Source organism: Mytilus trossulus, unplaced genomic scaffold, assembly GCF_036588685.1.
Source record: "Mytilus trossulus isolate FHL-02 unplaced genomic scaffold, PNRI_Mtr1.1.1.hap1 h1tg000236l__unscaffolded, whole genome shotgun sequence".
Classification (NCBI taxonomy): Eukaryota; Metazoa; Mollusca; class Bivalvia; order Mytilida; family Mytilidae; genus Mytilus; species Mytilus trossulus.
The window spans coordinates 95,441-110,134 of NW_026963316.1; positions in this window are offsets into that span (position 1 = coordinate 95,441).

The window sequence follows — 14,694 nt, forward strand, 5'->3', positions numbered from 1 at the left end:
CGTTCAAAAGAATGTGACATGTCAAGTGTATTATTTGTGAATGGAGATTAAGCGAGTTCAATGTCTTTGGCTTCTTTTTTTCGCATCCGGTAAATTGTTGATTCAAGTTCGCAAAATGTAAAATTTTACATAAATAAATCTAAACTCAACAACTTAGCTAGATTGGAAGGTTTTTAACATTTTCCTTTTACATAGAATCAACGCAAACCACATTTATCCTCCATACTATCATCAAGCCACAACTAATAATGGATAGAACTTGATGGCGTAACTGTTGTCCCGAACTAGTGTATCCAACTTACACAAAGATGTACATTTTGTAATTGTCAATTGAGGAGGATATATTTTTCATTAATTTAGAAAGGAAGTATTTCAGCGGTTTGACGAAGTTCAACATAATTATGTTATTGAAACGCATGATGAATTCAGAATATGTAATTTCATTTATCGACATCTTGGCGTAAGCAATGTATACACATATAGACACGTATGATACAGTATGTAACGTTTACCTGTTGAGATGCGAGCATTGACCTCGTAGTAACAATATTAATACCTGATAGTAAAAAAGTGAAATGAACCGTTCTAAAGAATGTGACCTCCGATGATAAACATCAAATTAAAAACATATTAAGTGTATTACTTGTGAATGGGGATTGAGCGAAAACAATGGCTTTAATTGGCTTCGACTGATAGCATTTATTATTTTTGATGCGTTTGATAGAATCCAAAATATGCTCTGCATGTACCATGTTGTATTATTTCACGCAATATGGTTTAAAACAGGGAGGACTACCATCTCTGTAAAAACATCTTTTGTTCGACAAACACACATATGAATTTGTAATTTACTTTTTATCTAATTGTCATTCTCAGGTCTTGTTACTACTTTTAAAAAATTAGAGAAAAAAACAGATTTCAATAAAGTACAATGTATGTAAAATTGATTTATATATTTAGGAATTTAGTATGACGGCCATAATAACTGAACTCGTATATATTTTGGAAGCACGCCTACGGATGAGGGATTTTATTTCACTGCATGGCATTCTTAATGCGGGGTTCACACATTGCCGATTATTGCTCCCGATTGAGATCAGACAGCAATACGACACGAAAATTGAAAAAGTCGGATTAGTATCCTCAATTATCTGGAATGTCCTATCATTGTCTGAACGCATTCGTTTTAGTTCGTAACAGATTCCTACGGATCGGGAAGGGTCCGAATAGTTCGGCAAAGCATCCCGACAGTTAGGTGCATCCCGTAACATTCGGGGCAACTCAGCCGATTTTGTCTAGTCGGATTACAATCGTGGCTATGTCGTGACAGATTCTGCTGTATCGGATCGAATTCCGAACAATGTCTTGTGTATTCTGGACGGTGTCCTGTGGAACGGGAATGATCCGGAGTAATTTTTCATAGTTGTTTTTCTGCCGATTGAGTCCAGATTGCATCCAGATCTTGTCGATTGCGAACCGTTTTTTGCCGAAACCGTTCCGAAACAGTCCCGTTATTAATACGAAATTCGTCAATGATACCCACGTCAGAGTCCCGACAATTACAGAATACAATACGACTGATACCAGACAAAGCCGTTTGCAATGCGATAGAGCGGACTATGATAGGATTACGTTACGACAGTACATGATCATCCCGAAAATGCCGACAGTTTTCGAACGGATAACTTCCGTCAGCGTCGGTTCACTGTCCGGTCACTGTCTGATCTCAGTCGGATAACATTCGGTAGAGTCGGGACGCAGTCGTGACAGACTCGGTCGAATTTTACCTGGCGAAAAATACAAATCGTATTAGAAGCGGATTCAGAACGGTATTATCGGGACTAATTCGCTTAGAAACGGTTGAATATCGGTGCTTCCTGAATACTATCTGATTGTTGTCGTGATCAAATTATTTTTTTTACAAATTTAAGTTTGAATTTCCATCCACGATTCACAGGATCTTGATCAGACTTTTAATAAATTTTAATCGGGAATGATCCTATCAAGAACGGTAGTAAAAATCGTAAAAATGTGTGACCCCAGCTTAAGGATGTACTCAGGTGAAATGTTGGAATTTGTATTAAATGATGGACGCCTTGGTGTTTTTCAGTATGATACAAGGTAAAAAAGTTTGCCCCATAACCCCGATTTATCTTTTGACTTAATAGGTAATAAAAGGTCATTTTACAAAATTAAAGCAGATTCTTGCTTTATATTTTTTGAATTGAGACACGAGTATGTATGTACTGGTAGATTCCTCCGTTATTCGGAGCACCCCTCGAAAGCTGTGAGGTTACAGTGGAATCCGTGTACACTCCCTTTCGAGATTAATGGAGATGTGTCACTAACGTATTTACAATATTTTAAAGGATAATTCCCACCCCGACACAAAGGGAGTGATAGGACACCGGGATATCTGTTATTATGGTGGAGGAAGCTGAAGTACTCGAAGGGAACCACCGGGAAACTCGACGGAAACAGATAAACCGAAGTGATATCAGTAGCTGATTGTTCTCCAGGTCAAAGCAGGGGACATCTTTGACCAACCAAGGCCCCCAAAGTACCCATTCTAGTTTAAACTCCGGTCTGGGTACCAGATATGTGTGTGAGAAGGTTAAAATCACCTTCTGATGTACGGATATTTTTAGCATCCCGAGTTAGAATCGAACTCGGGACCTTCAGTACTGTAGCCATCGGTCTTAACCACTAGCTATAGACCACGGTAATATGGGGGGTAATATCAATGCAACTAAGTTGAAATATAAGGTAAAAGCCATCGCGAATTGGTTGACCGCTATGGGATAACCGTTTCAAAAATGATATCGGATATGTTCCTTACATTGTAACTACAATCCCCTTCCTTTTCATGAATGTGGCCTACCGAATTGGAATTTTTACTGGATTTGTTATTACAGAGCAACACGAAGAATGCCACATGTGGAGCATGATCTACTCACCCTTCCGAAGCACCTGATATCTCCCTTATTTTTGATGGGGTTCGTGTTGTTTATTCTTTAAGTTTTCTTTGTTGTGTCATATGTACTATTGTTTTTCTGTTTGTCATTTTTAGCTATGGCGTTGTCGGTTTGTTTTCGATTTATGAGTTTGACTGTTCCTCTGGTATCTTTCGTCCCTCTTCACACAAACTAGGGGAAAACGGATAGCAGTTTTTGTCACTAGAAACACCAGTGTTGCATAACAACCAAAAACATGTCTATGGTCAAGCGTCAAGAATTGACATTTAATGCAGTTGAAAAGCATAGTCGATTATTTTTTATTTTGCTTAATGAAAAAGGCTTATTTTTAATTACGCCGACGTGCAGAAATTGAAAATAATTTCTCTACTCTGGGAGATAGGAAATTTTTTTTCTAAATTTTTAAAACTTAGTTTGATAAGCTTTCGATTTAAGATGATTTCAAATTATTCTTGTATCAGCCAATCAGAAGCCGTACAAGATATAAAACTAACAGATAAAATGTAAACAAAGGATTGCGCTCTTTTAACCGCAAGACACTCTAGCAGGAATTTGTATTAATGGCGCAGGCAAAGCCTGGATAATAGTTTTTTTGTGTGAGTTTTTTTTTTTTTGGTATATTGTTACAATTTCCAGTAACGATTTGACCCGTAAACAATATTTGCATATATCTTCCTGTTTTTAAAATGGCGTGAACATTACCATGTTAATTATGAATTTACGTATAGCTACAAGTTAGTGTTGCTGGAATGAGAAGGTCCTAACAATTATCATCAATTATATTATGTTGCATGGATTAATGTGTTAACTTGAAAATTGCATGTTATCTGGTTACGGTAGGTCGCGTACTCCATTCTGTAATCTGTGTTTCCCGCTTTTAAAATGTGATTGGATTAATTAATTATTTGTCAATCTTTTATATATTGTTTTCAGTAAAACTTACTCAGAAAATAAGGGGTCTCAATTATACATTAATAAGTGTACACCATTAGGTATACACATTTTGAATATTCGTTGATCATTGTTGACCTATAGAAAAAATAAAGGGGCATTTAAAAGTTGACATCAATAAAGATCATAAAAGTAGTTTAAATCACATTTCCAATCAGATTTTTGAATAATATTTATCGCATAACTTAATCAATACGTGAGAATGCTTGCATGATTATATACTCAATACATTTAAGTTATTATTCGTATTTATTGGCGCTACACATTGGATTTACCGACCTATTTTACACAAATCTATTTATATAATTCTAGGTAATCAAGAATACAAAAGTGTATGTTCTATTTTAAAACTATGTGATCTTTACTAGTACATTCAAAATATATCATTTTAACATTTTATATTATAAAACCAACTGTGAATTTTGGACATATAATCCAATTGCAAATATATTCAATTTGAACGGTATCACAATTATTCCAAGGTATTTTTTTAATTTCAAATTCAAATTTCATTGTACCATAAATTAACTTCTATGATTTGTGACTAAAACGAACAATAGTTAAAATCCTATTCTTCAGAGAACAAGGTTTTAGATCAGTGATCTCAAATCGAATCATCCCTGGTCAATCACTTCTAAAGTTTTGAAATGAATGCCGTTTTCAAATATGCAAGGAGAAAGAACTGATATTAGGGTTGACCATAACATTTTGGTATATATCTCCCAATTGATACAATATTTCCGTGCTTACATTTCCTATCATGATTTTCTTGATAGAGGGTTACTGCTCACAAGGAAGCTATTAAACCAAGAGTTCCAAATGGTGAAGTTGAAATCATCCCTTCGTAAATTTTACGGACGCCATCACGAGTTGGTTGACCGTTATGGAATAACCGTTTCACAAATGATATCGGATATGTTCCTTACGTCGTAACTACAATCTCCTTCCCTTTCATGAATTTGACATACCGAATTAGACTATTTACCAGGTTTGAAATCACATAAGCAACACGACTGATGCCGCATGTGGAGCAGGATCTGCTTTCCCTTCCGGAGCACCTGATATCACCCCTAGTTTTTGGTGGGGTTCGTGTTGTTTATTCTTTAGTTTTCTATGTTGTGTCATGTGTACTATTCTTTTTCTGTTTGTCTTTTTCATTTTTAGCCATGGCGTTGTCAGTTTGTTTTAGATTTACGAATTTGACTGTCCCTTTGGTATCTGTCGTCCCTCTTTGACTTACATGGTATGAAGTTGTGTCCTTTTGTTATTTGGCAAACACAATATATTGTTAACTCTTACTGTTTCTTTTCAGTTAAAATAACTAGCAAAATTCTTAGTTTAGGACATAACCTTGACATTTGACCTTGATCTCAATTTTCTCCGAATTACTTCATATTAAAGGACTATAGGTCTCTACAACCTATAAACCGAACAAGTAACCTATTTTTAATGTTTAAAGGAAAATAAGGTGTCATTCAATTACATCAGTTGACCAAAACATTGTAAGAGTAAATGAACAAATTGGTGAAAATAGTTTGTTTAATTCTTTTACGGTTTCAAAGAAATAAATATTACAAGAAAAAGGGGACGTGGAGATATTTCCTATGAAAATGAGTGTTCGGTTACATAGAGTGATTTTTCAAATCCCCATTACTGTACCACATCATTGGCTAAACAATCCCTTCGATGTGTTGTAAAATAAAAAAAAGCATCTCAGACGACAGAAGAAGAAAATAATAATCAGAAGAAGAAAAAAGGTTTTAACAAAAAAATGGGAGAGACCTACTAATATGGAGAATAAAGGTCTTCCCACGAAAAGTAGAACGACCAAATTTTTGGAATATGACACCGTATATTTTGTATCAAATTAAGTTATATGGTCATTTTTATAAATTTCTGGTTGCAAAACTTTCATATTTTTGAAAAACTAAGGATTTTCTTATCCCAGGAATAGATTACCTAAGCCGTATTTGTTACAATTTTTAGAAATTTTAGATCCTCAATACTCTTTAACTTTGTACCTGTTTGGTTTTATAACTATTTTGATCTGAACGTCACTGATGAGTTTTATGTAGACGAAACAAACGTCTGACGTACTAAAGTATTTTCATGGTAACTTTGATTACTATTGTACATCAGCTCAAGTCGAAACAATGTGTTCACTACAGAGAGGAGCTGAATGACAAAACATAAAAAATATAAATGATGATCAAATGCAATGTCAAAACTTCATGACATTGTATGTTGTAAGCTTACATGAATATTTTACACATGCTATATATTATATACATGATATATATTGTTCAACATGAGTTATGATCAAAGTTAATGTGTGATTTAATTAATTACTTAAGTAAAGTAATTGTAATTTAATTAATTTCATTTTAAAACCTATGTAATGTGTAATGAGTATAATTAATCATTTTTGCAATGTAATGTGTAATTTGATTATCTCAGATGGTGCCATTAAAACAAAATACATTATATGATTTGGCGATATCTGGCCACAGCCTTTATTCATAATACGATAGATTCATATATTAATATATAATACATATAGATAGATAGATAGATAGATAGATAGATAGATAGATAGATAGATAGATAGATAGATAGATAGATAGATAGATAGATAGATAGATAGATAGATAGATAGATAGATAGATAGATAGATAGATAGATAGATAGATAGATAGATAGATAGATAGATAGATAGATAGATAGATTAGATAGATAGATTAGATAGATAGATAGATAGATAGATAGATAGATAGATAGATAGATAGATAGATAGATAGATAGATAGATAGATAGATAGATAGATAGATAGATAGATAGATAGATAGATAGATAGATAGATAGTTAGATAGATAGATAGATAGATAGATAGATAGATAGATAGATAGATAGATAGATAGATAGATAGATAGATAGATAGATAGATAGATAGATAGATAGATAGATAGATAGATAGATAGATAGATAGATAGATAGATAGATAGATAGATAGATAGATAGATAGATAGATAGATAGATAGATAGATAGATAGATAGATAGATAGATAGATAGATAGATAGATAGATAGATAGATAGATAGATAGATAGATAGATAGATAGATAGATAGATAGATAGATAGATAGATAGATAGATAGATAGATAGATAGATAGATAGATAGATAGATAGATAGATAGATAGATAGATAGATAGATAGATAGATAGATAGATAGATAGATAGATAGATAGATAGATAGATAGATAGATAGATAGATAGATAGATAGATAGATAGATAGATAGATAGATAGATAGATAGATAGATAGATAGATAGATAGATAGATAGATAGATAGATAGATAGATAGATAGATAGATAGATAGATAGATAGATAGATAGATAGATAGATAGATAGATAGATAGATAGATAGATAGATAGATAGATAGATAGATATACCATAGATGTATATGTAGATAGATCTATGGTCGATTACCCCCCATGGTTACTCAAAGATAATATGACAACCAGGTATATAGATAGATAGATATATAGATAGATAGATATATATGAAGATAGATATATATGAAGATTGTTTTTATACAAAAAAATTAGGTCTTAACAAAAAAAGTGGAGAGACCTAATGATCTGAAAAAAAGGTCTTCTCACGAAAGGTAGAACGACCAAATTTTTGGAATATGACACCGCACATTTTGTATCAAAATCAGTTATTTTTATAAATTTCTTGTTGCAAACTTTCATATTTTTGAAAAACTAAGGAGTTTCTCCTCCCAGGAATAGATTACCTTAGCCGTATTTGTTACAATTTTTAGAAATTTTAGGTTCTCAACTCTTTTCAATTTTGTACCTTTTTGGTTTTATAACTATTTTGATCTGAGCGTCACTGATGAGTTTTATGTAGACGAAACAAACTTCTGACGTACTAGACTATTTTCCTGATTACTTTGATTACTATTGTTCGCTTTTGTTACTACTACTGCGTAACCAAATTCTTGTCCATGTAAGAGTTATTTCCCCGAACACTGTTTGTCGTGTTATTTCTAAAAAGCGTATAAGAAAGAGACAATTTATTTTTTCAATTTGGTCGTCATATCCTCATGATGATTCGTTTAATTTTGACCGAAGCCGTATAGAGAATGCATATGAGAATTATTTCCCCTATTGTATCTGATATAAGTGAAATGAGGTCAAAGGCAAAAGTCAATGTCATGTTCAATTTCTTTATTTTGGCTTGTTATCAATAACCTTTAGAAATCTTTTAAGATATTGACAGAATATTTTTACAGAATTATTGTAAGTTGTGACATGTCGTAATACGTAAATTTGAGTTGAAAGTGAACGGAGACATTAAATGGGAGATTTCTCCCCCACTATATTCAAAATTACACGTATGGAGATATAACTCGTTTATCAAATATAATTAAGACTTAGGGTATTTTGATTTGAGGCCCTTGTTTCATGACCTTAAAATCAGGGTCAGAACCAAGAAGTGACCTTTTCTAAACTGGAAGTAGCTATGTTTACGGCCCAGAAATGAAGTTGTCGGTGCCATATAGTTTTACCCTTGTCCGAAATTCCTAAATTCCGCAATTCCGAAATTCCAAAATTCCAAAATTCCGTCATTCCGTCATTCCGCAACTAATCATCATACGGAGTTTTTTTCTAAACGCCTTCAGATATTGGGCTGATTTTTGGTATGTGAGGTAACCATGATAAGTTACAGATCAAGTTTAAGTTTCGTTCAACTTCATTAATTTTTGACGAAATAACGGGCTTTGGACTTTGAGAAATTGTTGAAAATCACAGTTATACGGACTTTTTTTCTAAACGCCTTCAGATAATGGACTGAATTTTGGTATATGAGTTAACAATGATGTGTTACAGATCAAGTTTAAGTTTCGTTCCGCTCCGCTAATTTTTGCTTTTAAATTTACAGGCTTTTGACTTGGATAATTTTGGACTTTTTTTCTAAACGCTTTCAGATATAGGGCTGATTTTTTGTTAGTGAGATACTCAGGATGAGTTACAGATCAAGTTAAATTTCGTTCCACTCTGCTAATTTTTGCTGAAATTACGGGGTTTAAACTTTGATAAATTATTGAAAATCACAGTTATACAGATTTTGTGTCCACATGTGTTATTGAAATTGCAGATTTTTCAACTTTTTGGGAGGTGGCCATTCGTGTCGCTTTGACACATCTAGTTTTAACTAAATTAATGTCAAATATATAGAACCATATATGTATACATTCTATAGGTAAACTATCAAACAATAACGATAATGACATTTTGCAAACCGAAAGTAAAAGCAATTTCCCTTTTTATATTTTTTTGTATAAAAATAACAATAGGTTGTCATTTGACGCTGGAATCGTCATTCAAAATCAAATTTTCATATTTTCATATTAAAAACGATCCTAACTGGTGGAAAGACCTTCAATTGTTCACTTAAGAATTGGTGTTTTTAATTTTTAGTTTTTTTATTGTACATTAATTATGATGCCAGTTTTGTCATTTGCATTGTGTCACATTTGTTATTTCGGGGCCATTTATAGCTGACTATGCTGTATGGCCTTTCCTCGTTATTGAAGGACTTATGAAATCCTATAGTTGTTCGAAATTTCTTTGTTATTGGTATTTAGAAAGTTGTCTAATAGGCAATCTTATCAAACTTTCTTTTAGTTCACAATTTAAAATGAGAAAATTATATAGAAATCCTAACTAACATTTGTTCCTGAAATCAAGTAATGAGATCACTTAAATATGCAAGATAAGTTTTAATAACTTAATTTTGTTTTGTTTTATTTACAGGTGATTAATACAATTAAATGAATCATCATGGATCAAAAGTTTTTCGTGTTGTATTATGGGCCAAGTACGAAAAAAATATCTGTGAATGATAGAATAAATTTAAATGTCATTCAAGAAAGTGTTAAATATAAGTTTAATATAAATGATGCACATCTTCAAGTGTTTGACAGTCTTATAGGAGAATACATTGATTTAGACTCTGATGCGGACCTAAATTTTGAAACTGAAAAAATAATAAAAGTAAAAATAATTAATGCTTGTAAGGATGGTATTAATCCTGATCCTCAAATAGTACCGAAACCAACAACGTGTAATCTGTCTCCATCTGTAAATGAATCCGCCAAAACTTGTAATGGCAGCATTTCAAGCCCTTCTTTGAATAACATCAGTAGCTGCTCATCGTCACCTACATCCAGCATAATACATAGCCCATCTAGACTAGAGAACAGGGATAGTGATGTGCCTAATTCAAGAAAAGAGCGGTGAGATTATATTTTTTGTTTAGTAAAATATTTACTAGTGCTTACTACATGAAGTATTAATTGTTATAATAGTGTTACAGTAGTAATATGGCAAAGCCACAAATTAGTCCGGTTCATGATCATGTTTTCAATAAATAATAGGACTTTGATAACTTAGAGGGTCATCATTTTTCATATTGCCATGAGTGCATCAGGATTATGATATTGAGCACATACTTACAACTGCTCGTCCAATCAAATTTCTTGAATTTGACTTCTAATTTTCATAGTACATACTTTTTTCGTGTACCAAGTAACTACGCATGAATGATCACCGGGATAAGATTTCATTGTATTGCAATCAAGATATTGAAATACAAATTGTTACTGGCTACTGAGTATATGCTGTGTTTCTAATTAAACTAAATAGATTGTAATTATTTTTCAAATTAATTTTTAAACATCCTTCTATTCAATCTTTGGATCTAATTTTTTTTTTTTTACGATTAAACGTTTCTTTCATTTTAGTAAAGAGTAAGAAATATGGTTCTTTTCACCTTGATTCGAGAACAATGCCATGCATCTAAAATTGAAATCATTTATTTTCCATGCAATTACTTTGTACCTAAAAATAGAGTGAACCATCAAACCTTGTGGATGAAAATTAAAGCAATTTGATCTATTTTGTCATGAATTGATTGATTATTGGCCGCTTTATGTCCAGCGACAGATATTTCATACAGATAAACTTTCCACTAGACGTCCTATGAGTAAATACCAAAGGCAGATCCATCCATTATTAAAAGGGTTTCAAACCCAAGATAAAGGGGATGTCCTCATTCAAAAGCTTTAATCGTCCAAAAAGAGCGTTTTCCACCACCCTCTTTTAAATATACTACTGCAAACAATATATATGTTTGTTTTTTATATAAAATTGAAAAATGTTTGCAAGAATGGAAAGCTTCCACTGCAATTTAAAAAATGCCTATTTTTGGTAAGTTTATGTTGTCATCTTATCATGTAAAGTAGTACATGTATAGTAAAACTCAGCTTTATATCAATAAAAATACTTACACCAGCAGCTACAATCATTTCATTCTAGAGTCAATGTTCTTTTGAAATCACATATTTTATAATATTTTTAAAAAGTGAGTAGATTTACAATACTACGTAAATGAGCTACACCTAGTCAGCCAAAACATATCAATAGAATAATTACGGGATTACTCAAGTTGTAAATATATGCTAAATTGGATAGTGTATAGAAATGTATATACTATGAAACTAAGAACTTGGGGCAAGCCCATCGCTCTAAGTTTCATAGTTTATACCCATATACATGTATACACTAACCGAGACATATACCAAATTCAGAATATAACAAAGTGCTATCGACCTATGAAGGTGTATGCTTTGATGTCTCTTATATGTGAAGAATTAATGTACCTCATATTCTTAGACTGTAAAAATAAAGATACATCGTGATTAATTTTTTTTTTCTAGATCCATACAAGATATCCATAGAAGACTACTCACAACACTAACAGAACATATAGACGGTACAATAGATGAACATAAATTCAAATCATTAAGGAGTTTATTCAAACTGACACCTAAAGATATCAAAGATGCATATGACATGTCATCTCTATTGGCCATATTGGAACGGAAAGGTCTGATAGCACCAGGGAAATATGTGAAACTGAAAGAAGCTTTAGAGGAAATTGATGTGACAATTAAACGAGACGTTATAGAACCGTCTGAAGAAGAAATAAGATCCATATTCAATATAGCTACTTTTCAGGAACAATCAAACACTTGTCATGGTAAGCCTATTACCTACCATTTTACTCATATTACCCTAAAAATATATGGGAAAGAGCAATCACTTGGCATAGACTGTAGTCTTCAAGACACATTTAAAGAATGCTCTCCAAAGAAATATTTAAATCATTTACTAGTATATATAAACTTTCACATAGTCCAATGAATAATCCTTACTACGGCGCTATTTAAGTTAGTGGCTATTAGTGCCAAACTCATACACAAACCGCACGGTTTCAACAAAGTGCATAGGGATGATTTTTTTTATTTTACTAAACACACATATCATTCTTTAAAGGAGATGCATGTATTACACATAAATGACTGGTTTTTACCACAATTTCATTTCTTTTTGCGTTTGACACGGGCTAGATAAAAACTATATGGGGACGAGCATTGAACTTTAGGGAAAATGATTATATAATTTGATTTATTACAGCTGAACGTACACTATACTGCATAAGAGAGGATAAAATTAGTATTTTGCCATACAAATTCAGGAAACAGCTGTGAACAAAAGTGAAAATAAATAAACATGCGTTGCAACAGAAAAAAAGGAATAGCCAATGAACAAAAAAATAGTGCCTTACATGGGAAAATTTAACAGCAATAAATCAGCAGCAAAAAATTTGTTCCTTTATTGACTTTTGAACACATTCTGGCTTTTTAGCTTTCTTTTTTTTAAATACATGTCTTATAGACAGAATCTAATTATATGGATAACTTAAAAACAATTAACAAAAAGTTTACATGAAATTGTTAGTTGCTTTTTACCATTATTACATTACATGTTAACAGGAAAAGACTCACATTGACGCTAAATCTCATAAGTATTTCTCATTGTCTCATTTAATTTTAGATCAAACGGTTTGTCGTTCTCCAGGATCATATCCTCCTGAGACAGTCCCCTCTTACACTTTGCATACTCCAGGTTCAGATTATGGACTTAATGTTTGGTTGACTAAAATTGCACGGAAGCTAAATGCAAAGGATTTAGAAACAATGAAGTTTATTCTACGAGGTAAGTCTTATAGCCCAAGTTTTTTTAAAATGCACTAGAGATGTAGAGATCATTTCGTCTTTGTGTTTGTCATTTTAGAGAGCAAATGTGTTTTCGTTGTAAGCTCTAAAGCTTATCCGGTGACCAGATATAAAAAGGAATACAAGGTAGCTAAATTGGCTGATTTGTATTCCGTCAGCTGAAGACAGTGTCAAACGTTTAATACCTTAGTTTTTGTCTCAACTATTTTTTTATTTTTTTTTTATATTAAATGCGATGATTTTACAGAGCGTACATAAAAATGAATCACACAAGGTATACACCAATGCTATACACTTAAACCAAAATTCATCTATATTGCAAAGTACTTGTTCATTATAATAAAGCTAATAATTTGGAATCATAAATGAATAATGCACAGCACAAGTCTAGATTTCATCTTACACATACTCATAATTGGGACTGTAGTCCACCATGCGTGGCTAATTCTGGGTGTTTATTTAACGACCTCTGTCCCTACCCACCGCTTTGAATTCTTGACCACGCTACAATAATTTTATGATGGGCTTATTATAAAGAGAAGACCCCGACAGCTGAGAAAATGTTGTTGAGTCCCTGTGCCCGGGAAAGCCAAATTCATTATTAAGTGCATTGTATGGAGATGCAAAATTGTATTAATAACCGGTCCATAAACATCATATCAGCAGCTGACTCAGCCGGCGATGACAAGCGCAGCCACTCTGAACCTAAATGACGGGTATTATCTGATGTAAATAAATAGGCGTCAAATGCATGCGTGTTCTATTAGCAGTTTGGAATTGTTATTCCTGTTCCTTTGGATGTACTTGTCTGTTTGAGTGCAAACGATATGAAACATTGAAAGTTAACAAGTTGATCTCAATGCATAAAGCTTAAAAATACTTTTCAATTGGATCCATAAGTCTGGGGTTGATACTTTGGCCGATGACAAGCATATATATAATGCCAAGTTTCGAAAGAGCTTGCATTCTCTCATAAAGCTACTGCGACGAGGACGACGAGTGGCTACAACGCTTGTTCAGTCTCAGGGAAGTAATCAAGATGTGATTATAAGATTAACAATAGTTGTACTGACTTTATAATTGGGGAGTATCTCAAATTCTAAACAGAGTTGCAGAGTGGCGAATAGATGACGGGGCAATATGCACGATGCCCAAATCATCTGAAGTCATATATGAGGACTTGTTAACCAGTTTTGGGTCAATTGAAAATCGTAAAACTTATATCCACCTTCTTTAATACTACATTCCATAAATAAAAGTGTAGGTATGTATGCTCCTATCATTCGTTCATCTTGTCGGCCGTTTACAAACACAAAGACCAGCATTTACCCCTTCACTTTCAAAGAACAAACAGCTTTTCCCCTAAATTTCACAAGATGACCGCCATCTTCTCTTTTTCATATTTTGAAACCAACTGGAATCTCATTTCATTTGGATGCGTATGTTTTTGATAAATTAAAGCATACCTGCTACAATGTAGTACATGTACTCTAACATGTCTTAAATCGTTATGTTGTGTGGTCTTTCTTATGTTAGTTGCTCTGTTTTTATATATGCCAATCAGATTAGTCAAGTTATTTCTAACAGATTGGTACAGTTTGTTGTAATGAACAGAAA